Below are 25,624 nucleotides of genomic sequence, written 5' to 3' on the forward strand. Positions count from 1 at the left end.
CGCGTATGTGGAGAGAGTGTTTACGCAGCAATCGTCGACACAATGTAACTGAGGCGGAATGAGAGGAACCAGCTCGCATTCGCCGAGGTAGGTGGAAAACCGCCTTAAGAACCATCCATAGGGTGGTCGCGTGCTGGGGACTGGCACGCCTTCCCGCTCAGGAAGCAGTGCGTTAGATCGCGCGGCTAGCCAGGCGGGCGTACCTACAGCATATTATTCACAGTATTATGCGCAGCAAGTGTCATGTTTAGTTATATTTTTATGAAAATTTTCTGTAATATTGTCCACTTAGTAACTGAGACGAATAGATAAAATATTACATATAGAGATCAGTTGTCCTTTGTCACTTGACTAAGGTATGGTTAATTACAGGGTATTAGTTTTTTAACGGATATTCCTGCGATTCTCATTTGTTGCAGAAGTCATTGGAATACTTTCACTGTTGTGAAACATAATTATAAAAACATATACACCGAAGAGCCAAAGAAACTGGTACACCTGCCTAATATCATGTAGGGCCCCCGTGAATATGCAGAAGTGGTGCAACACGACGTGGCATGAACTCGACTAATGTCTGAAGTAGTGCTGCAGGGAACTGACACCATGAATCCTGCAGGGCTGCCCATGAATCCCACGGGGCTGTCCACAAATCAGTAAGAGTACGAGGGGTAGAGATGTCTTCTGAACAGTACGTTCCAAGGCATCCCAGATATGCTCAATAATGTTCATTTCTGTGGAGTCTGGTTTCCAGCTGAAGAGTCTAAACTCAGAAGAGTGTTCTTGCAGCCATTCTGTAGCAGTTCTATATGAGTGTGGTGTCGCATTATCCTGCTGGAATCTCCCAAGTTCGTCAGAATGCACAATTGACATAAATAGATGCAAGTGATCATACAGTACGCGTACATATCAGGCGTCTCATATCACTCCAACTGCACACGCACAAACCATTATAGAGCCCCCACCAGCTCGAACAGTGCTCTGCTGACTCGCATGTCCCCATACCCGTACACGTCCATCCGCTCGATACAATTCGAAACGAGACTCGACCGATCGGGCGACATGTTTCCAGTTATCAACAGCGCAATGTCGATGTTGACAGGCCCAGGCAAAGTGTAAAACTGTGTGTCGTGCAGTCGTCAAGGGTACACGATTGGGTCTCCGAAAGCCCATATCGATGATGTTTCGTTGAATGGTTCGCACGTTTTGATGGCCCAGCACTGAAATCTGCAGCAATTTGGGGAAAAATTGCACTTCTGTCACATTCAACGGCTCTCTTCTCTCGTCGTTGGCCCCATTTTTGCAGGATCTTTTTCGGGTCTCAGCGATCGTAGATTTGATGTTATACCGGATTGCTGGTATTCACGGTAACTCGTGAAATGGTCGTACGGGGAAATCCCCATTCCGTCGCTATCTTGGAGATGCTGTGTCCCACCGCTCGTACGCCGACTGTAACACCAGGTTCAGACTCACTTAAATGTTGATAACTCGCCACCGTAATAGCAGTAACCGGCCTAACAACTGCGCCAGACACTTGCTGTCTTGTATAGGCGTTGCCAACGGCAACGCCGTATTCTGCCCGTTTACGTATCTCTGTATTTGAATACGCATGCCTATACCAGTTTCATTGTTTTGTTAAGCTATGTTGCACAGTAGAACCTATTTTAACTTCATAACCGGAATTGTGGTACCTGAATAAGATTAAGTAAGAATGGTACTATAACTGGAGGCTAATGTTTTGATGGACGTTGGGCGGATTTCATTCCAAGAGTGTCGCGATTGGAGTGCGGAAACTGGGTTTTGATCCTCGATGCATCAGGCAATTTTAACTTGGGACGCAAGTTCACTACCAATGATGCCCTTATAAAATCGAGCACTCCACCTTTTAAGCAAACTGCCTGTGCTAATAAAACTGCACGTTGGTGCTGCTTTCTCGCTATTCGCTCATCTCTGGATCTCTGGCATGGACTGCCAACGATGCAACAAGCCCACTGAGTTCTACCGGCGCATCTGGTTTGCAGCTTAGCAAGGACCACTGCCGGGTATCCTGGAAATGTTATCAACCGCCCCAGTATAACTCTACCCGTGCTGTTGTTGAATGGGCTTGTCCACGTTGCCCTCGATCTCTGACAGCACACGCAGACATTAAAGTCCCTTCTGACGTTCCGAGATAATTACGGACCAGAGGCATACAGATCACAAAAACAGCTTCATACTGGATGATATTTTGCCTAATATTTCTTTTAAATTGTAACAGTGTTTTACTTAAATTATGATTTTCGTTTGATAAAATATCAGGACGAAAATTGATATGTGGCAGCGCATTACATGAAGTAGACAGAAGTTGTCTATACGTTACCCTCAGTGTGCTTCCATAGAGGTTTCATTAAGAATGTAGCTTCGAAACTTCATCTGTTTAACTATCTACGGCTAGACAATACATAAAATGTTACTCTTGTTGTAACTGTCTTGAAAAGCCGTCTGGATAATTTTTTAGCTGTTGACAGAACTGGTAAGAGTATTCGAAATGTGAATATTCTACGTTCACAGGTCCACACCTACCACCTCATCTTTCGCTATGCCAACAACCAAATTATTGTCGCTAATGAGTCCCTGTTACTGCCACAAACACTGCATAAAGCTACCGCTGCGTGGTAAATGCTCCCAGCAAGCAGCGATCTTCCATAAGAAAGGCTGTAGCGTATTGTTTCCCTTAAGCTTTCTGTCCATTATGTCGTCCCTATATCTGCAGTTTTCTCAGAAGAGCGTCCGCGGAACCTGGAAGAGAGAGAGCGAAGGGAAATGGCAAACTAGACCTTTCAGAGATGGGTCTGACATACTAAGTTGGAACAGTATAGAGTAAGTAAGAAAAGCCTATGTAATAAAGCGCATTCCGATGTTAAGTTATACCTTGCAACGAAATGTACAGAGTAATTAATTCAGGTAAAATGCTAACGAAATGTTCTGACAACATTATATATGATCAGGGACCAGCATATCTCCTAGAAGCCTTCTGCTTCATCTTGAAAGTACGAAGCAGAAAGAAGTCAGTAGTGGTTGGACTACGTTTCAAATTTTTCCTTCTTGCAACATAAAAGGACAAACCCACGTATTTCTACAGATAGACCCTATTCTCAAACGTTTGTGTAGCAAGCGTGTGCTGCCGCCTCAATTATAAGTGATGTATGCAGAAGGAATCACGGCCTTTAACGCCAGTGAGTTTCAGGGGCTTAGCCATCAGCCCCTCTGGATAAACTTAGACATTTTCAGAAATACTGCAGACTTCACCATGTCCGCCCCATTATTTGTTGTAAACGGATGTTCGTAGTGAAAATATAGCAATCTTACTGTTCTCACACACTGAGTTCGTGTGTCAAAATAAAGCCAGAGTTCTGTTGGTCTTGTTCAAACGATAGCACGGAATTATAGCTTGCAGTTTCAATAGACGTCCACCCGCAGTGCGGCAGCGGTGGGACTGTCTTTCTTTTTTTTTTTATGTCACAGCGCCGCCACTCTGAAATATGAGTTGTGTGTGGGGAGGGAACTCCCTCTCGTACGCTGGTGAAAGGCGTCACTTGTCTTGGACGGACACAAGATACTGCCAGTCATTTGTAATAGAATACTACAGCGCCACACTTGAAAAAATGTCACCGTTCACCGACATACAATTGTAATATAACACAAATACGGCTTGTAGCGTATTTATTTTTATTCAGAATTTGAATTTCTAAAACCATGTAAGGTAATGCAAATTTGATTTATAGAAAACCTCAGCCTTCTGCAGAACACAATGGTTTTCATTGTTAATGTATTTCCAATCCACACATCCTTCGACATTTTTACATCAACTGTGGGTGTTGTTATTTATTTCTCTAAAATATCATTTTTAATAATATTTTACCGCAATAAATGGCGGGGGTGCCAAAACATTTGTGGGTTAAAAACATACGAAAAAAGCAAACATTGTATTTAGTAGGAGGAGGTTTTTCTTTCTATAAACCAAATTTAGTTCGCAAGTACGGTACGAAACTGCAACAGAGGCTCCTAATCTCAGCAAGGTGATTACAATGTCAATTTTGTCAGCAACTATTCTCTATCAGCGTACTAAATTTGTCGTCTTAGTCGATTCGAGAGTCAGGTATGCCACTACTATTGAGAGACAGCCTTCTGCGATGGTAACTCATTTATCAACGTCTATCGTAATATTAGTAGTGAAGATAGGAGATTACAAAAGCAGGAAACGTACGCTCACATAGGCGGATGTTAACATGACACGGGATGTTTAAAATTGACGTTGAAAATTTAGAGGTGTTAGACACAATGGCTAGAGGAACGGACAGAGGATACGAACCCGTGTCGACAAACGTCATTCAGTGATTCTGCAGATCATACAAAATACGACGTATAATTCTTGCTATTTCATCCGTCAAGCAACACTTAGCTTCTCCTATAAGCTCTTCACTAATGAGTCAAGATGTCCAAGCACCAACGCGAGAGACGAGTTTTCTTTAACGTAAGGAAAAGGAAACATAAATATAATGTTCAACTACTGAACAAACGTGGAAAGCGTTAGGAGTCACTCCACAGTCGAATAAATTCCTGTAAGAGGAGTGGAATAATTTTATATTTAAAACGCAGTGTATTTCTATGAAAACGTTACGTTGAACGCAGCTAATGTAGAAACCAGATGTATATTTTGCTTGCTCGTGCATTCAGTCCTTCCGAGATGGGCTTTAGTGAGTAAGACAGCACATCTGACACGCGAAAATTTAAGAATACCTCGCGATTTACGGTCCGCTTGGTGCTGTGTAAAACTTAAGGAGCAATATAATTTGCAACCAACATTAATGTGACATTCTAAATTAATGTGACTCTAAATTAATGCTAAAGATGCAAAAAATACGTAGAGTATGGGAGTCAGCCCATCTTGTCCTTTTCGGAGTGTAACTGTAACTATCCAGTTCTTCAGTGAGGCATTCACCTTTCGATGAAAGATCCTTGTGTTGGTCATAGTCGTGTAACGTTGATGAATTAAGAAAAGGTTGATGCCTTTCTAGGAATTTGCAATGGAAGCATTGATAAGGTGACAGTTTACTACCAAACTCATCATCGCTCACTACCTCTGCAATACTGCCTAGTATGTTGCAGTACTGAGCAACGTAAACGTGACAAGTATGGCCATCATAGATCAGTGTCCTTACCCGAACAACCTTGGGTCATCAAAGAGCAAGTGCGTGCATCTGCATCTACGTTGGCTTATTTACTCCACAAACCATTCTGAAGGGTTCAAATGGCTCTGAACACTATAGGGTTCAAATGGCTCTGAGCACTATGGGCCTTAACTTCTGAGGTCATCAGTCCCCTAGAACTTAGAACTACGTAAGCCTAACTAACGTAAGGACATCACAAACATCCATGCCCGAGGCAGGATTCGAACCTACGACCGTAGCAGCAGCGCGGTTCCAGACAGTAGCGCCTAAAACCGCTCGGCCATTCAGACCGGCCATTCTTGAGGGCATACAGAGGGTATTTCCTATTTCACAACGTATTTAGGGTGTCTAATAATTTCATTCGCGTGAGAAGCACAGGAAGGATGACTGATCACGGTACTCGTTCTGCTCTTCTCTCGCATTCGACGCGGGAGGCAGTAGCATATTCCCCAATTTCTCAGCACTAGTACCTGAAACTTAATACGTAGGCTGTTGCATGATAATTGGCGCTTATCTTGAAGCGCCTGGAAATCCACGATTTTCAGCATTTCCCTAACGCTCGGTCTTGAGTAGATAAAAACCTGTCACCTTAGCAAAGGCAGCCATCGCCGGGAACACAGCTACAGGTCGCACATTATGTTATTGATTTTGACCGGTTTCGCTCATCAGATCCAAGCAACCTCAGATTTAAGCTTGGGAACAACCGAATAGAAATAATCACCTCAGTCGGTTGTAGTTCTACGTATTGATTGGATTATTCATTTCATTCTTTCGGATGAAACTAGTCTGTGGGAGCTACCTAATGAAAATAGTCGTCAGAGTGTGTTGTACTTTTCCATATTGGCTAAAGTATTCTTTCTTTCTCGGCATGTGCAACCAGTCCGTAGTACTTCTGTCGATTGAACAATATATTTGTTCATCCAACTGAAACCAGTGCGAAGTGTATTATATTAGTTGACTGGGATAATAATTCATTCTTTGGAGCGAAACCAGTCTTTGGTACTTTGGTTACTTGAATTAAAGCTGTGGTATACAGCCAGGGTACACATATCCCCTGGGAGTAGCCAAACCCGCAGGATACGTGAAGAGAGGTCAATTGGTACGCTAAAGTAATAATAACCATTATGAATATTCAATTAATATGCGCAGAGTAGACTATACCTCCTTTTCATCATTTGAAACTGATTAATGTATTGCTATGGATTAAATTGTTTCAGATGCAATAACCAAATAGCTAATTAAGCTGATGGATCGCTGGAAACATGGATGATAAATAGTTTGGCAAGAAAAGAATAGAAGCTTTCGAAATGTGGTGCTACAGAAGAATGCTGAAGATTAGATGGGTAGATCACATAACTAATGAGGAGGTATTGAATAGAATCGGGGGAAGGGGAGTTTGTGGCACAACTTGACAAAAAGGAGGGACTGGTTGGTACGACATGTTTTGAGGCATCAAGGGATCACAAATTTGGCATTGGAGGGCAGTGTGGAGAGTAAAAATCGTAGAGGGAGCCCAAGAGATGAATACACTAAGCAGATTCAGAAGGATGTAGGTTGCAGTAAGTACTGGGAGATGAAGAAGCTTGCACAAGGTAGAGTAGCATGGAGAGCTGCATCAAACCAGTCTAAGGACTGAAGACCACAACAACAACAACATCGCTGGAAGTAGAAAGTTGAACATGAAAGTTACCTTAGGGGCACGTGAGAAAGAAAGGAACACTGACAAATTTTAGCGACTGTTTGTATTCCGTTTTACTGAAAAGATGTTATGATGTCGATTAATTAAAATTCATTTGAATGTAGCTCTTAAACAATTACTCGGCTATTTATTTCGGCGGAAAGTAAATAATTCGTGCTGAAAATTGCTTTACCGACTACGTACCCGGCAGGCATATATGTTCACATTTTACAGCCTTTGGTAAGTCGCGGTTAGAGTATTTCACGGGCATGAGAAGTACGATTCGCATTAGCACACTGGTACTTCACTTTCAGAGTTGAACCTATCTCCAGCCATCAACGTTAACGGTCTGAAACAACGTTTGCACCCCTCTGGACTTTTGGGAGCGACATTTTAATTCGCGCGATCCACGGTGCGTTTAGTTCTGAACGGAAACATTCGATCGTTTTTTGCATCGTGAGATCCATGTAGTTGATTCCGCTCTATTAACGTCGACTATTATTGTCGTTCCGATAACTGCTTTTTATTGAGTGACAGTAAATAGCTTTTAGTTCATTTTTCGTTTATTTTTTAAAAAATTAAAAAGGCTCTGAGCACTATGGGACTTAACCGTTGAGGTCATCAATGCCCTAGAACTTAGAACTACTTAAAGCTAACTAAACTAAGGATATCACACACATCCATTCCCGAGGCAGGATTCGAACCTGCGACCGTAGTTGTCGCGCGGTTCCAGACTGTAGCGCCTAAAACCGCTCGGCCACTCCGGCCGGCTATGTGTTCTAAGTCTGGGAAATGCAATAAAGAATTTTGCTGCGTCAGTTGTCTTACGGAGTAAACGGCAAACGCCAAACGCTTGGCAGTCTCCAGACTGACGCCACTGGGTTATCACCAGTTGCCACGTACGACGCACGTAGCAGCAACGGCATTATGCTTCCACTCTCACTTAGTCAGATGTCACAGAGGGCGCTGACAGCAGGAACTACTCCTTCATCCGTGTAGTACTTCGCATATGAACATTGTTTTACCAACCGCAGATTTAAGCGGCCGCACGCCATCAGTCGGCCAATTCCAGTCGCAGTTAATGACGCGTCACCAGCATCCTCAAGTTGCCACAGTCAACTCCGAGTGTCACTTAGAAACTATCACAAACATCATAACACACTGACCAATTACTACATCAGTTAGGCAACGTTCGCTGACCTAGTGTTCATAACTTTTACTTTAGTGCCACCAGCTTCTGGTCAAAATATAGTCGAATATTTATTATCAACATTCCTTTAATAAATGATGGTTAATTTCTTCTCATGATCTTCCTAATACTGTTTCTGTTTCATTTGATGCCATAAACACCCGAAAACGTAAAATGTATGATTATTTTACAAATGAGTTAATGTTTTAAAGCACCTAGTGTTTAGCATATAACCGAGAAGAAGGATTGAAATTATGTTAAAGTTTTATTGGAAATCGCTAAGTGCTCTCATTATCAAACACTGGATGAATAAAGCATGTGAAATTGACGTTCCGTTATAAGCAAAAGCTAATTTTTGAAGAATCACAATAGTTATGACGTCATATCTCCTGAACCATGTGTTGTACAATGGCATAAATCATGCAAGGACATTCACTGGTGTATGTGGATTGTGTCTACAAAATGCATTGCGAATAGCGTTAGCATGAAAGAAGTAATACAACGAGCTGACAAAGTCCATGAGATACCTCCTAATATAGTATTGGACCTCCTTTTGGCCCGAGTAGTGCAGAAACTTGACCGGTCACGGATTCCGCGAAGTTAACTGCAGAACTACTGAGACATGCTGCCTCTGTACTTGTCCATGACTGCGAAAGTATTGCCGGTGCAGGATTTTGTGCACGAACTGACCTCTCGATTATGTCCCATAAACATTCAATGGGATTCATGTTGGGTGGCCTGGCTGGCCAAATAATTCACTCGAATTGCCCAGAATGTTCTTCAAAACACTCGCGAACAGCTGTGGCCCGGTGACATGGCACACTGTCATCCATAAAAATTCCATCGTTGTGTGGAAACATAAAATCCATGAATGACTGGAAATAAAGAATGTTCAGATGTATGTGAATTCCTAAAGGACCAAACTTCTGAGATCATCGCTCCCTAGACTGACACACTACTTAAACTAACTAACAGACACATCCATGCCCGAGAGAGGACTTGAACCTCAGGCGGGAGGGGCCGCGCAGTCCGTGACATGGCGGCCACTCCGCCCGGCTGAGTGAAAACAGTCACTAAGTAGACGAACATAACTATATGCAGTCAACGATTTGTTCAGTGTGACAAGAGGACCCAGTACATCTTATGTAAACACAGCCCACACCATTATGGAGCCACTACCACCTTCCACGGTGTCTTGTTGAGAACTTGGATCCATGAGTTCGTGGATCTGCACCACATTCTAAACCTAGAATCAGCTCTTACCAATTGAAATTGGGACTCGTCGGACTAGGCCACGGTTTTGCAGTCGTCTATGGGCCAGCCGATATGCCGAAACCAGGAGAAGGTTGCACGTGATGTCGCGCTTTTAACAAAGGCAGTCGCGTTGCTCGTCTCTGCCGTAGCCTATTAACGCCAAATTTCGCCGCACTGACCTAACATATATGTTCGTCGAGCATCCAGCAATGATTTCCAAGGTTTTGTCACGCGCTGTTGTTTGTCTGTTAGCACTGACAACTCTTCATAAACGCCGCTGCTCTAGGTCGTTAATCGAAAGCCGTCGGACATGGCGTTGTCCGTGGTGAAAAGAAATGGTTCAAATGGCTCTGAGCACTGTGGGACTCAACTGCTGTGGTCATTAGTCCCCTAGAACTTAGAACTACTTAAACCTAACCAACCTAAGGACATCACACACATCCATGCCCGAGGCAGGATTCGAACCTGCAACCGTAGAAGTCGCACGGTTCCGGACTGTGCGCCTAGAACCGCGAGAGCACTGCGGCCGACCTTCCAAAGCACACTGTCCTTTTATACCTTGTGTGGGTGATACGACCACCATCTGCAAATGTGCATAGCGCTATCCCTCGACTTTTCTCACCTGAGTGTGAGTTAAAACGTCGTGGCTGATCTGGCAGTTTTACTGCACGAGCAGCGAAAATCTAGTAAGCGATATACTTTTTACCTACATCATTTTGTTAGGGTGAAAGCGACAAAAAAATCCGTAAACTTTGAAATAACGGGTAAAGATTTTTGTAAAGAACTAAGTGCTCTTACTCTCAAATATTGGATGCATATATTCTGGGCATTTGCGCGCCGTTAGTTAACAATGCCTCAAGACGTGTACACAGTTTTTAATGTTAATATTAGTCTCACAGAGTTAAATCCATACTACGAAAAAATACAACTTAATAAGCTAATTTGGCAACGGTCTTGCCGCAGTGGATACACCGGTTCCCGTGAGATCACCAAAGTTAAGCGCTGTCGGGCGTGGTCGGCACTTGGATGGGTGACCATCGAGGCCGCCATGCGCTGTTGCCATTTTTCGGGGTGCACTCAGACTCGTGGTGCCAATTGAGGAGCTACTCGGCCGAATAGTAGCGGCTTCGTCAAGAATACCATCATAACGACCGGGAGAGTGGTGTGCTGACCCCATGCCCCTCCCATCCGCATCCTCCTCGGAGGATGACACGGCTGTCGGATGGTCTCTATGGGCCACTTGTGGCCTTTAGACGGAGTGTTTTTTTAAATAAGATGATTACGACAGCATTTTAATTTCTTAGATTCGCTTAAAAATTATCTAAAATATCGGCAATCAAATTTTTGTTGCCCTTGGAGCTGTTAGGTAGGCAACCTGCACTCACGATTACGGTCCATGAAACATGAATCGGGTCAGCCGTTTAGTAGTACAAATTGTTATGTGACGCACACTATCTCAATACTGCAACTACTTTTCGTGAGGTACGCTTCCTGCTGCCTGTGTGATGGATGGCAAACTTAATAAATCTCCATGGAATTTTGTAGTCCGACAGTAATTTCGAAACACGCAAGCTTCCTCCGCCGACTCACTGGAGAAACACATGGGTCTGCATAGGAAAAGAAGTGGGCGCGAGATAGCGAGCAGTGGGACACCGGCGTCTTGAAACGTGTATATCTCACGAACAAGAGTTACCACCGGCGCCGTGCGAGCGACACGCGCTGCTGCCGCCGCTGCCGGCTCGCCTGCTGCTCTCGCAATGAAGTGGCGTTTGCCACGCGAACCGCCCTCCAGGTGCCCCCACAGCCCGCCTTTCTTCTGCTAATACCCTTACTTATGTGACATGAATAAACAACGGCCGGCACCCGCGCGCCCACACCTATCTGTACGCCAGCCGTCCGTGATTGTTTCCCGCCGGTAGGGCAGCAAACAATTACTGCAATCTGTGGAGTCGCCGTCCCCGCCCGATACTGATAACGACATCCATCCGCGCGCGACGTGATGTGAGTAAACAACGGCCTGCGTTTACTCATACCGCATCTGTTCGCCCACGTTCCGATGTGATTGTTTCTTGCCGGCAGCGATGGAAACCGTTATTGCAGGTCACGCGCTCGGCGTCTAACAGGTTAGCAAGAAGCAAAAGCAATCCGAACGCCACTTCGGCTTTGTAGCTGCGGTGACCGTCAGGTCCAATGTCGCGAGATGGGGTGTGCGGGACAATGTACCACATCCGTCAGCTACTAATGAAAGAGCTTCTCGTCTCACAGAAAATACCAGTGTGCGTGAACGCAGCGCACAATCGCTATGGGCTTGCTCTGGAGTAGTAACGGGTATTTTATTTTCGAAGGCGTGCTGTAAAGTGATGCCTCCGAATTTTCATGTTAAAACTCTTACAACTTTTAAAATAAAACAAACTCTACTAATATTCTATATCTTATTTTATTCTGTATCTACGTATTTATTTCTTAACCATGTCACACTGTGGACGAAAGCATTTCTCTCAACGAGACACCAGTTTCTTGATAGCATCACTGGCAATGATGACGTTTTTGACCGAGCTACAACGTCACTTCTGCTTGCACGGATTAACTACTATCAAAGCGAAGTCGTTAAAGGTGTTCTTTAAGTTTTGGAAACGAATGAAAAGCGGATGGGACCAAGTCGGGACTGTATGGAGGATGATCCATGACAGTGAACTGAAGGCGTCTCCAGTATTTTCTGGCACTATCATGCTGAAGAATGTGCTCTGTACGTGGACGAAAGCAATGAATTCGAAACTCGATTATAGCACGCTAATTCTCCTGCACCGACATAGTTACGTTACATATTGCCATGTTACAAGCTACAGTTCGGAGCCCTTTAGCGGCAGAGAGCTGCAGTTACGTAGATATGAAGCATAAAGATGTAGAATGTTAATAACGTTTGTTTTATTTAAAAAGCGCTAAGGGTTTTCACATTAAAAAATCGGAGGCACTACTTTTTAGCGTGCTCTCTTATATTCTCGTCACATTATCTCTAATTTTTGCACTTTTTACTTTCTTTGGGTAGGTTATTGATTTTGGGAGGGAGATCTGGTTGTCGTTTCTAATCTCGTTACGTATCAAACAGCTGATTATCCGCTGTTACCTGATTTACACTTATTAATACACAGAGTGAGCGTAAAGATTTTCTCTGGTTAAAAAATATTATTTCTAAGGAACAGTGCTACATACAGCTATGCGGTTTGTTGAAAATTGTATCTGAATTCAAAAGTTTTTTTTTATTATACAAATACACTTCTACCTATGCTTCGTTTGTTACTCGTAGAACATATAGACGATACTCAATCTGTGTCGATGTCTTTGCTAGCATCTCTTCTGTCACAGGTTCTGCAGCCTCCTGGCTATTGTATTTTGGCCGACTGAATATCTTGGAGAAACCCAACATCTAGTGCCCATCAGCGGAGGACATGTTCAAGGGAGAAAGGAGGAAGGGATGCGTTTAGCTTCTATGAAGGTCCGATACGCAAATCAGATGGCTATTCACTGAATTAGAATTACGTTTCCGCGTGCTCATACACAAAGTTGTGTGATGTCACATGTTTTCAGAAGCCGGGAGCAATTGCCCGTTGTCGGTTGTTGTCGCCCACTATTGCTTTCGCCCCACTAGTAAACCAATTCTTCAGCACGGAAATCCATGTATATCTCAGTTACACACCTTCGCCCTTCTGACTAAAATTATGACGTCTTTTACAATAACTGTCGCCCCATTGTAAGCGTATTGTTTATAGCATCCACTGGAAGTCAGAACATGTGTCTTATCAAATTGAATCTGACATCAAATAGAATCTCTTGGTTGCAGTGCGTGTTCCGAAACAGTTACACCTCCTGCTTTTCCCCTTCCACTCTGCCCGATTACGTATTTATCTCAGTCTCACATTACTTTTTAAATGTCACATCCTTACCAGGGGCAGTTTCACTCACAGCAACGCTTAGAGACGTATTAACGCCTGCAATATTTTTCCTGGATATTGAGCCGTGTCTATTGAATTTTATTTCAATTCGTCCTTTACGTTCCTTTATTATGGAGACACGTCATTTCCTTCCCCCCTTTATCGCCACGTGCATTGCTCCGATTGTTCTAGAACGATATTTTACATGTCAACCCATACTGCCGTTTCTCTCATCACTAGAGACTAAATTTCAGCGGGACTGTAATCAAGGATAAAGTAATACCGAAAATTATGGGTTAGAAAATAATATCGTTCGGTCTCGATTGTTTTATAAAACATATCATTCGCCAAGCACCCTACTCCAAAGTACGCTACGGATGTTTCACCCTAAAATTATACTTATTATTGGCAGTGAGTCACATGTCTACTGCGTATGCTTCAAATTGCTCCAGGAATTACATTGTCATGCTCACAAGGCCTTCCCTCCCTGCCTACTCTCACGGATAGGCTTGCCAAAGGTGTCTTATTCCTCAGTAATGGTCTCCTGTCACTAACTGATATGTGCACACCAAAAGCGTATAGAGATATTATAGACGAGTGTGTGTTTCGGGGGGGGGGGGAGATGTAGGGGAGAGAGAGAGAGAGAGAGAGAGAGAGAGAGAGAGAGAGAGGGAGGCAGATAGAGGTGGCGGATTTGTAGGACTCAAGCTGTAGAACGCATTAGCGGAGTTCCGAGTGTTGGTAGCTGTGATAGCGGACATATACGCAGAGGTAAGACGGGCATAAACTTGGTGTATTAATTACAGACGGAAATGGGTCTTAGACAACACAGGAGTTGCTGCGAACTGATCTCGAAACTAGGAAGAGGGTAAATTTCAGTGGAAACGTTTCTGCTGTATAGTTCCCGAAAAGCTACAGTGTTAACAGGCAAATACTGTTTCTTGGAAACACTTGCCATCATAGTTATAAAGGAGTTTAAATTTGTTATTTAGCAAAAGCCTTCGCCTTTCGCTGTGGACAATGAGATTGTATACATTGAGATTTATGAACCAAGATTTAAACTAATGGGTCAATAAGACTCGTCGCCCTGAGGAATATAGTACGGGCGTCTTAAACACACATTCATTCCCCCACATGCAAAATATTCAGAATTTGTTGCTGAGGAAATTTCATTCATGAAAGAAGCATGGGTAGAATATTCTGTTGTGTTGGTTTTTTCAAGCTGTTTTTAGTGTATATTTATCTTCGAAGTTTCAATGAGAGAAGCATTTTGGTTGATGTAGGTTTGTCGGTTCCGCCTTCAAAAATGATCTCAATAAAACAAAAAGTTCTCGGTTGCTGAGTATTTTTATTACCGTATGATCAGTTTTAAATACCTCATGCACCATTATCAAATATAAAATGCTTGGCCTAAGAGCAGCACGTCCCTGTGAAGATCAGTACGATATGCAACATATATGGTCTGCTGTTTATGATACTGCATTTTCCACTGACATTCTTCTCGTAGCCAACCGTTTTGTATCTGAATGACTGTGCATAGGGCATCGAAACCTGTCATATGTCAATAAAAATGCTTTGTGATTGGGACAGATTTTTTTATTTTTTATTTTACTAACAGTATGTTGGTTGGTTGGCTAGTTGGGGGAGGGGACCAAACAGCGAGGTCATCGGTCCCATTGGATTAGGGAAGGAAGATGGGGGAGGAAGATGGCAGTTCCCTTTCAGAGCAAACATCGCAGTAAATGCCTGAAGTGATTTGCGGAAATCACGGAGAACCTAAATCGGGATGACCGGACGGGGGTTTGAACTGTCGTCCTCTCGAATGCGAGTCCAGTGTGCTAACCACTGCGCCATCTCGTTCAGTGACAGTATGTTCCCGGTGATGATGTCATAAATACAGTTAAAAATAATATTTCGAATTTTTTTAGTAGGCCTTTGTTATGCTTTAGGTGAGTTTAAATATCTCAGTATCTCACTTACACTTCAAAGCTTCTGACCTTTCTTCTCATGGTCTTATCGAATGCAACGTGCTTCGACAGTAATGCAGCGTATACCGTGGAAGTATTTCCAAACATGAACTGGAGTTGTCAGTATTCTAACAATAAAAAGAAGCCTTCAGTTTGCTTTATCTACAGATGAAGCCTATGTGATCGTTTCATTACATACATAGACTCACAGACATTATCATTCACGTCTTTTAAGGGAAATAGCGTCCCAGTACACTGGAACATAACTTTCAGTTGTGCACCAGAACTCCAGAATCTCATTGTCAGACGCATCAACAAACAGAGAGAAAGCTCTTTATATAGTTTTATTTCTTTAGCCTGCAATGCAACTTTCTCCAAACTGTTTACACATTTAGGAGCTGAAACGTAAGACAATGCAAAACGAAGACATAGAAAAATATCGACGATATTTCCGTATTTAATTCTACTCGTCCTGGCAGCCGTAGGGCGAGACAGCCCAACTTTCAGGCGGTTAATACATGCCAATTCGTCTGCTAAGCTTAAAAAAACTAAATGCGATGTATTAAATTCAGCAATAAGGTGAAGGTAAGTACAAAAAGAGACTGGAGTTCATATGTTAATACTCACCTATAACGGCAATTAAGTCATCCAAGCCTCACTCTTTTGGCTCCTGTCTGTTCCTCCTATATTGCTACCATTCCGCGTGATAAAATCTACAATTTTTCGTCAAGAGCAAGGTTTCCTTCACCCCATATGGGACGCATATTTAACAACTATTTAGATCATCTCCTATCTTGTGGCCTAAGCACATACTCCAAGCACGTTAGGATCTTATCAGATAGGTGTAAGCAGTTATCTTTCCTCTACGACATAAACTCAAGATTACTTCAATATGATTACTCTGCATTTCACAGTCAAGATCAGGCAGAGGTTTTGCAGAACCACCTTCAAGCTGTTTCTCTAATGTTTCACTTATGAACAGTGCTCGGAATGATGATTATTCCTCCCCATAAGGTAGGCGCCAAAACCATATTTTCGCTTTCTAAGGAGGAAGTTGTTACTTGTAATTTCATGAGAGACCCTGACAAAACGCAATAATTGCCACCGCAGAACGTGTCTCTTATTCATGGCATTCTATTTTCCTGTTTCGCGATACTACAAGACAAACTTACCTACTTTGTATTTTATCAGTGTCCTCTGTCAATCCTATCTGGTGCGGATCCCATACCGCACATCAATATTCCAGAAGAGGACGGACAGTCGTAGTGTAGACACTCTCCTTAGCAGACCTGTTTGCATTTTCTAAGTATTCTGCCAGTAAATCGCAGTCTTTGTTTCGCTTTCCCCACAACATTGTCTATGTGATCCTTCCAATTAAAGCTATTCGCGGTTTTAATCCCTAAGTACACTCCTGGAAATGGAAAAAAGAACACATTGACACCGGTGTGTCAGACCCACCATAATTGCTACGGACACTGCGAGAGGGCTGTACAAGCAATGATCACACGCACGGCACAGCGGACACACCAGGAACCGCGGTGTTGGCCGTCGAACGGCGCCAGCTGCGCAGCATTTGTGCACCGCCGCCGTCAGTGTCAGCCAGTTTGCCGTGGCATACGGAGCTCCATCGCAGTCTTTAACACTGATAGCATGCCGCGACAGCGTGGACGTGAACCGTATGTGTAGTTGACGGATTTTGAGTGAGGGCGTATAGTGGGCATGCGGGAGGCCGGGTGGACGTACCGCCGAATTGCTCAACACGTGGGGCGTGAGGTCTCCACAGTACATCGATGTTGTCGCCAGTGGTCGGCGGAAGGTGCACGTGCCCGTCGACCTGGGACCGGACCGTAGCGACGCACGGATGCACGCCAAGACCGTAGGATCCTACGCAATGCCGTAGGGGACCGCACCGCCACTTCCCAGCAAATTAGGGTCACTGTTGCTCCTGGGGTATCGGCGAGGACCATTCGCAACCGTCTCCATGAAGCTGGGCTACGGTCCCGCACACCGTTAGGCCGTCTTCCGCTCACGCCCCAACATCGTGCAGCCCGCCTCCAGTGGTGTCGCGACAGGCGTGAATGGAGGGACGAATGGAGACGTGTCGTCTTCAGCGATGAGAGTGCTTCTGCCTTGGTGCCAATGATGGTCGTATGCGTGTTTGGCGCCGTGCAGGTGAGCGCTACAATCAGGACTGCATACGACCGAGGCACACAGGGCCAACATTCGGCATCATGGTGTGGGGAGCGATCTCCTACACTGGCCGTACACCTCTGGTGATCGTCGAGGGGACACTGAATAGTGTACGGTACATCCAAACCGTCATCGAACCCATCGTTCTACCATTCCTAGACCGGCAAGGGAACTTGCTGTTCCAACAGGACAACGCACGTCCGCATGTATCCCGTGCCACCCAACGTGCTCTAGAAGGTGTAAGTCAACTACCCTGGCCAGCAAGATCTCCGGATCTGTCCCCCATTGAGCATGTTTGGGACTGGATGAAGCGTCGTCTCACGCGGTCTGCACGTCCAGCACGAACGCTGGTCCAACTGAGGCGCCAGGTGGAAATGGCATGGCAAGCCGTTCCACAGGACTACATCCAGCATCTCTAAGATCGTCTCCATGGGAGAATAGCAGCCTGCATTGCTGCGAAATGTGGATATACACTGTACTAGTGCCGACATTGTGCATGCTCTGTTGCCTGTGTCTATGTGCCTGTGGTTCTGTCAGTGTGATCATGTGATGTATCTGACCCCAGGAATGTGTCAATAAAGTTTCCCCTTCCTGGGACAATGAATTCACGGTGTTCTTATTTCAATTTCCAGGAGTGTATTTAACTCAGTTGACAGCCTTTGGATTTGTGTGATTTGTCGTGTAAATGAAATTTAACGGATTACTTTTAGTACTCACGTGGATGATCTTACACTTTTCTTTATTTAAAGTCTTTTTTCGCACTATACAGATATCTTGTCTGAATCATTTTGTAGTTGGTTTTGATCATCTGATAACTTGACAAGACGATAAATGGTAGCGTCATCTGCAAACAATCTAAGAGGGCTGCACAGATTGTCTGCTAAATCGATCATGTAGGTCAGGCACAGCATACGTCCCTTAACACTTCTTCAGCGAACGCCAGACATTACTTCTGCTTTGTTCGATAACTTCCCGTAAGTTACTACGAACAGTGAATCTAGACGCACAACTGAGACGGTATTCCAGAGGCACGTAATCTGATTAGAAGCCGCTTTTGAAGAACTGTATCAAAATCCTTTCATAAATCTAGAAATGTGAGTGAACCTGAGACCCCTTATCGATAACAGTCATTACTTGGTGGGAATAAAGAGCTAGTTATGTTTACTGAGTACGTGTTGACTATTTGTCAATGATCGTATGGAAATGATGGCGGTTGAGTCCCAACCTGGTGAAGTGCGACTCCTGAGAAGGTGTAAGTCTTTCCAACTGACGCCACGGTAGGAGAGTTGCGTGTCGATGACCACAAGGTGATCACGAGCACAACACAATACCTTGTCCACGAGCGGAGAAAATCTTCGACCCGGCCAGGAATCGAACCCAGGGCTTCTGTATGCAGTCAGACGTTCTGACCACTTAATTAGGGGGCGTTTTCTTCGAAGTAATTCATAATGTTTGAACACAGTATGAGATCCAAAATCCTACTGCAAATCCATGTTAGTGGTGTGGGTCTGTAATTCAGCAGATTGTTCCTATTCCTGTCTTGGGTTTTGATGTGACCTGTGCAATTTTCCAGTCATTAGGTATGGATCTTTCGACGAGCGAGCAGTTGTATATGACTTCTGAAGATGATCAAGTGTTGATCTAAACCGTTCACTTTTGAATAAATGTGCCTTTCAACCTAGACTGTCATAATTATTTTCAAAGGAATTGCAAGTTTTCGGCTGACGTCAATAGCGGTCGCAGGGAATCTTGTGGACCCAATGGTGCGCGCTCGCTGAGGCATGCGTCCAAAGGCACTAGACTATGAGCGTCTTCTGCCACCAAGATACAGGACGGCCACTTGCAGCTGCAGCCTCATCGCTGCATCACCATCGTTCGTGTTTAGAACAGCGAGCCTCATCTTTGTTGCTACAGTATGAGGTGGACTCTGATTCTTGCTGTGTTATTTGTAACGAGTCTTCGTACACTTAGAGAAATATAACCTTAAATCTTCTGCTTGCTGTGTTATCTTGCTTTTAATCATTTATGTTCCTGTCCAGCTTTCCTACGACCGCAGTTACCACATCACTCTTTAGCGTACCTCTCCTTACGTTATATGAAGTCGTACACAACAGTAACATTATCGTTACTGTCGCACAGTGAAGGTGTTGATTAGCTCTTGCCACTGGTGTACTTTCTTACGACAACCATCTCTTTGGGTTTTCTGCCAAATTTCGAGACAGAAAATGGTCCAAATGGCTCTGAGCACTATGGGACTTAACATCTGTGGTCATCAGTCCCCTAGAACTTAGAACAACTTAAACCTAACCAACCTAAGGACATCATACACATCCATGCCCGAGGCAGGATTCAAACCTACGACCGTAGCGCTCACGCGGTTCCACACTGAAGCGCCTAGAACCGCACGGCCCCATCGGCCGGCTTCGAGACAGAGACGCATTATGGAGGTCTAATTTCAAATGTAGTAACCTACGCTTGATTTATAACAAAAAAAGTTGTCTTTTGACTACCACATAAGTTGTAGTGTCATTTTTAAGAAATTTATTTCTATGTCACAGATAAAGACAGCACCAAATCTCTAGGTTATGTTTCCTGTGCTTCCAATTCTATTTACTGTCACAGTTTTTCCGAGAACCATAGCTACATCTAATATAAATTATTTACTCGTTTAGTTTAAGGACGAGAGTAACATAATTATATTTCTTACTTTACGTGTTTCCTTTTCATTTAAGCAGTTATTTTTCCTGCATTCCTCATTTTCCCTTTTATTTATTCATACTTTTCTATTCATATCTTTGAAGAATTATCATAATATCTTTTCGTAACCGTAGTGCAACTTCGTCAAGTTTGACCCGATCAAGATTCAGGAAAGCTGTGTAAAACGATAAATTTCATTCGAAGATGAGGTCATTTTTGTCTGTAATGTATTGCAAAATGTAATAAAAGAGCTTATTTGTGACAAAACACTTTGTTATGTATGCACTGTATGGTTGTATTGCAGTCAGGTTCACACCTGATAACTTACAAAATACGCGTAAAATAAAATAAGATGGCAGGATGTGATTCGCTAAAATGTGTAATTCGTATGTTGCAGATAACGAGGAAGATTTCATGTTATACCGCTGGAAAGGGGTTGCTTACTTCGCGTGCCGGTAGATCCCTTCTGTTGCAATCTACGTCTATGTTTATGTGCTCCAACATATCTATTTGTGTGCGCGGAAGAGTCTGTATTTGCGTGAGCGTATATGAATCAGTTTGCGTGTTCGAGATACATAAGGTTCGGACGGCTGGAAGCATCTGGTTCTCTGTCTACGCATTGTTCTACACTCTGCGAGTGTGCGAGAGGCGTAACGACGGGAAACAAGAACTCGCTCTAAATTCAAAGGCAGCAACACCGATTTGTTTCCGTGGACTTCGTGGCAGCTTATTCTGGCATATTTATTGACCTCTAATGACCGCCACTGAATTCTCTACTTTGCACGTCTCCATATACATAAACGAATTGGTAGAAGGATGCAACACCAGAACGCTACAGTGAAAATTACTTAGTTATTTTGTTAGTTAGTTACATTTTCCATAGACCATCTGAATGATTATTTTATAAAAATGACATGGAGCGAGTCAGTTTACAGCAAATGTACACAGGATTATATGACAAATGTTAACATTAATGAACACACAATTATCTTTAGTTCTACTAATGAAACTACACTTAATATTTCACTATTTTTACTGACTACCAGTTTTTAAGTAGAAATACATCAATGGAATAGAAGAGTTGTCCAGGAGAAATGATTTTAAATTTGATTTAAAACTTGCTTCGCTACCTGTCACACATTTAATGTTATTGGGAAAATGATCAAAAATGTTTGTTGGTGCATATTGAATTCCTTTCTGAGACACAGAACTTTAACAATGGATTATAAACATTATGTTTCTTCTAGTGTTGTAGATATGGACATCACTGTTCTTCTTAAACTGTGACGGATTATTTGGGAAGGATTTCGTTGGAGAATACATGTATTGTGACGGTACAGCTGGAGTACCTAGCTCCTTAATGATGCTCCTACGTGACATGGGTGGTTGAACATCACATATTATTCCTACTGTTCTCGTTTGTGCAATCAACACTTCCTCTCTAAGTGACGAGTCACCCAAGAAAATTATTGCGTAAGACATTACCTAGTGGAAATATGCAAAATATGGCAGGAGTCTCATACATTTGTTTCCAAGATTAGCAATTATAAGAAGAGCAAAAGTAGCCTAACTTAATTGTCTGAGTATCTCAGTAACATGCTTTTTCTAGTTAAAATTTTTATCAATATGTACATCCAAAAATTTAGAGCATTCTACCCTGCTTACTGACTCTTACTAATGTGCTGCATCAATTGTTAGTAAGACTATTTGTTTCACAGAACCGAATGTAGTGAGTGTGCTTCTTTCAAGATTTAGGGAGAGTCCATTTTCAGAGAACCACTTACTAACTCTTTAAAAAATATAATTTATCATTTCTTCTGTTACTTTCTCTCTAACGGGATTTATTGTAACCTCTGTATCGTCTGCATAAGGTATCAGTTTTGCTTGTTCAGTGTTAAGTGGAGGATTATTCACATATATAAAGAATAAGAGTGGACAAAAAAATTGTGACCTATGGAATCCTCTTTCTGATTTTGCAATACAGAAACTGACAGTTGACCCTTAACATAAATGAACGTACGGTAATGTGTATCTACTACTGTTCAGTTAGACTACTGGAGATAAATCACTAGACAGTAGTAACTACCCTAAGATACCTATCACCAACCTACTGGAGTCACCGTAACTGCGATGATCACACAAAAGTAGGTCTAGGAAAGCACACGCCATGTTGAAATTCATTGGACGTATCTGAAGGGAATTTAAATCGTGCCGAAACAAGTGCCTTAAAAGGCGCTCGTTCAAACGTTTCTTATGTATTTCTGATCAGTCTTGGATCCGTATCTAGCAGGAATGATAGAAGAGATAGAGAAGATCAAACGAAGAGCGGTGTAAAGGCCTTTCAGATATCCTCAACAAACTACAGTGGTAGAGGCTAAAAGAGACGCTTTGTGCACCACGGAGAGGCTCACTTTGAGATTCCAGCAGGGTACATTCCAGGAAGAGTCAGGCAATAAACTGCTTCATCCCATATGTGCCTCGTGAAACGAAGACGACGAGGAAACGAAATAAATTACAAATTAAAGATATGGGAGCACTAACTGTCAATCTTACTTCCAAGCCCAACGTGAGTCGTGGATAAATAGGTCAGTAGGTAATAGCTTTTCCTGCGAAATGCAATAAGCCGAGATCGTGTCCCGGTCTGAAACAAGGTAAGTATTCCAGGAAGCTCCCCAATGAAGTAAAACCGTCTGAAGAGTGAAATTTTATTTTATTTTACCTTTTTCCCTAATATATCGGTTTCCGTCGCACGCCTCTACAATTACTCTCCTCCTTATTATATGAATAAAGTAGTTTGTTGATTTCTTTAATAATTAACGTTTGAAACTGCTTCTAGTCTCAGTTTATCTTTTCAGCTGAACTTGGGCTCGTAACGTCGGATAAATTCCGATTCCTATGAGCTAGTAGAACGTTACGCTGTTGGTTCAAGTCAGTGCAGGACTCAGTATTTCATTTTTTCGAAAAACGCTTGTAATTGTTTCTACTTACGTCAACTTAATCCTCCAAAAAGGAATCCCCCTACCGAATCCTTATAAAAACTAGCATCAAAAAATGCCACATCATTATTAGGTTGTGTGAATAATAATTGAATTCTTTTGTCATTTCCTTCGAACAGGTCTGTATAAAGGATCCGATAATCTATTTTTCTGATGTAGTCTTTGTTTACATGCTGGCTAATAAATAATTTTCTGGCTCGAAGAATGAAGTAACTAAACACTGGTTCATATTTATATCCGATTTTAATGTAAAATTAAAGGAGACTGTACGAACTATTTGCTAGTCACTTACATGGAAGAAGATTGTTTAACAGTGGTATGTACGAAAAATGAAATTACGTTTTAGCATACGCAACAGAATATGTAACAAGGGGTCCTTGTTGTCAATTGTGTCATGGAATAAGCAGTACCAGACTAGCAGACTAGCAGAAATTTTTCAGAAGCAGGAAAGGAACCTGCTTTTTAAAATGTAGATGGCTCTGAGCACTATGGGACTTAACATCTGAGGTCATCAGTCCCCTAGAACTTAGAACTACTTAAACCTAATTAACCTAAGAACATCACACACATCCATGCCCGAGGCAGCATTCGAATCTGCGACCGTATCTGTCGCCTGTTTCCAGACTGAAGCGCCTAGAACCACTCGGCCACACCGGCCGGCCTTTAAAGATAGAAGCGGGTATAAAAGATCAGAAAGAAACTACAAAACCGCTGCATCTTTACCTAACAGGCTAGGAGCAATAATATACTCTATGCACAAACAAGCAGTGTTGCACAGTAATTGTCCCTAACAGTCAAAGCAAAACTTCAGTGTTGCAGATATTGGATGTTAGTTATTTGCACAGCTGAATATATTTGAAAACTATGGTATAATTCTAAACCTGAACACAACTCAAATGAATCGTTTGTTGTGAACTACTGATAATAACTGACGGAGGAAACCTATGAATTCGCGACAGTACTTTGTACTAAGAGCGTCGGGTAGTACATTAAAATTACTAATTTTTTTAACTGCTAGCATGCATTGTGCCAAAAATTTATAAGAGTACAAACAAAATCGAATAAATAATTTTTACGTCTGTGGTAAGGCTATTCTAAAAAGAATTTCTAAGAATAGGTTCAGAGAGTTCCAAGGAGGTTATTTTAGACGACACTCTTCCCCGAGTCTATGTTTCTAAGTTACTATTAGAAACTTGTGCAGTTTGAGTACACAGATCTATGTAAAGCGAGTAAAATATGAAAAGGCACGTGACCACCTGTAAGGTCTTCCGCGACCGGGAGACAGCGTCGCGATCATGCCACCGTCTGCGAGGGTGACGAGTAGCGCGGGATCGATACCCGGCCGCGTCATCCGTCACTGTCGCCGCTCCTATTGACGTCCCGCCCCATCACTGTCGCCGCAAATCCATAACAGAGCACATCCAACAAGGACCTACAGTTCTCTCGACTTCCGTTCGGATGCACACGTCACCATCTAGTCGCACTGTGATGGATTCTAAAGGAGACGGATGAAATTCGTGGAGTCCATTAGAGTGACGGATGTACGGACAGAGAGAGAGAGAGAGAGAACTTAAATTAAAAGTGAAGGTAATGGTAGAAATGAAAAGCATAAGTGAAGTATGTTTGATTCCAACCACGCATATCATTGCCTTACAAGAAAGTAAGGTATGGTCAGCTAGATATCAATGTACCTCCACACACGAGTAACCTACTGTTCAAAAGCTTCGTGCAAACATGACGTCATTTAGACGCTGTAGAAAGACGAAAAGAGCTATCTATGGACTTTCGTGATCGTTCGGGTCACAGCACGTGAACAGTACAGACATTCAAAACAACATCATTCACAAATAGAGAGAACTGCAGTTGACACTTCTTCGTTACTTCAGGAAACGTTAACCATGAAGTTACGTTGTTTAAAATTGTGTAATATTATGAATTCACGTAGATTGGGCTACGGACGATGCTTGCAAGACCTGACAGCGAATCTCACTGAAAAAGTTGTGCTAACTGTATTTGCTAATACGTAATACGCTTTCATGAACCCCGGAAAAAAATAAAAAAATAAAATCTGAAGTCAGGCAGCAGTGAATACGGTAACTGCTGTTTCAAAACATGAAAGCATTGAGGAACTTCCGAAAAGCGTCGGTGTTGACAAAATTTGTTGCAACAAAATGAGGTACAACATAACACTGGTGGTCAAAGAAGTAGTTTAATTCGAGACGTTTGCTGGGAAAAGAAGTGTCCTACAAGAGCTAAGCCGTAAATTGCCTTTTATACTGTATATACGACTCAGGCTAAGTTATCTTTTAATTCTTTTGCAAATGTGTCAGTCTGTTCTATGCTTTATATTCTGATTGATAGTTTTACTAGATGATCGTGTTTTTTTGTATTTATTTGCATTTGTGTGTTTCATGCTTAACTGGTAAGTTGTTAACAAAACAATTCATTCCTAAGAGAGAGAGAGAGAGAGAGAGAGAGAGAGAGAGAGAGAGAGAGAGAGAGAGAGCACACACTTAT

The 25,624-nt window shown here is 42.7% G+C and overlaps 1 protein-coding gene and 1 pseudogene across 1 annotated transcript in view; one reads left to right on the top strand and one right to left on the bottom strand.

Annotated features, from left to right (window-relative positions):
* The window catches only part of LOC126330513 (inactive rhomboid protein 1-like), a 786,904-nt gene that overhangs the window by 663,327 nt on the left and 97,953 nt on the right, over positions 1 to 25,624 (bottom strand). The window lies entirely within an intron of this gene.
* On the top strand, positions 10,273 to 10,390 carry LOC126337302 (5S ribosomal RNA; annotated as a pseudogene).

Source organism: Schistocerca gregaria, chromosome 2 (assembly GCF_023897955.1).
Source record: "Schistocerca gregaria isolate iqSchGreg1 chromosome 2, iqSchGreg1.2, whole genome shotgun sequence".
Taxonomy (NCBI): Eukaryota; Metazoa; Arthropoda; class Insecta; order Orthoptera; family Acrididae; genus Schistocerca; species Schistocerca gregaria.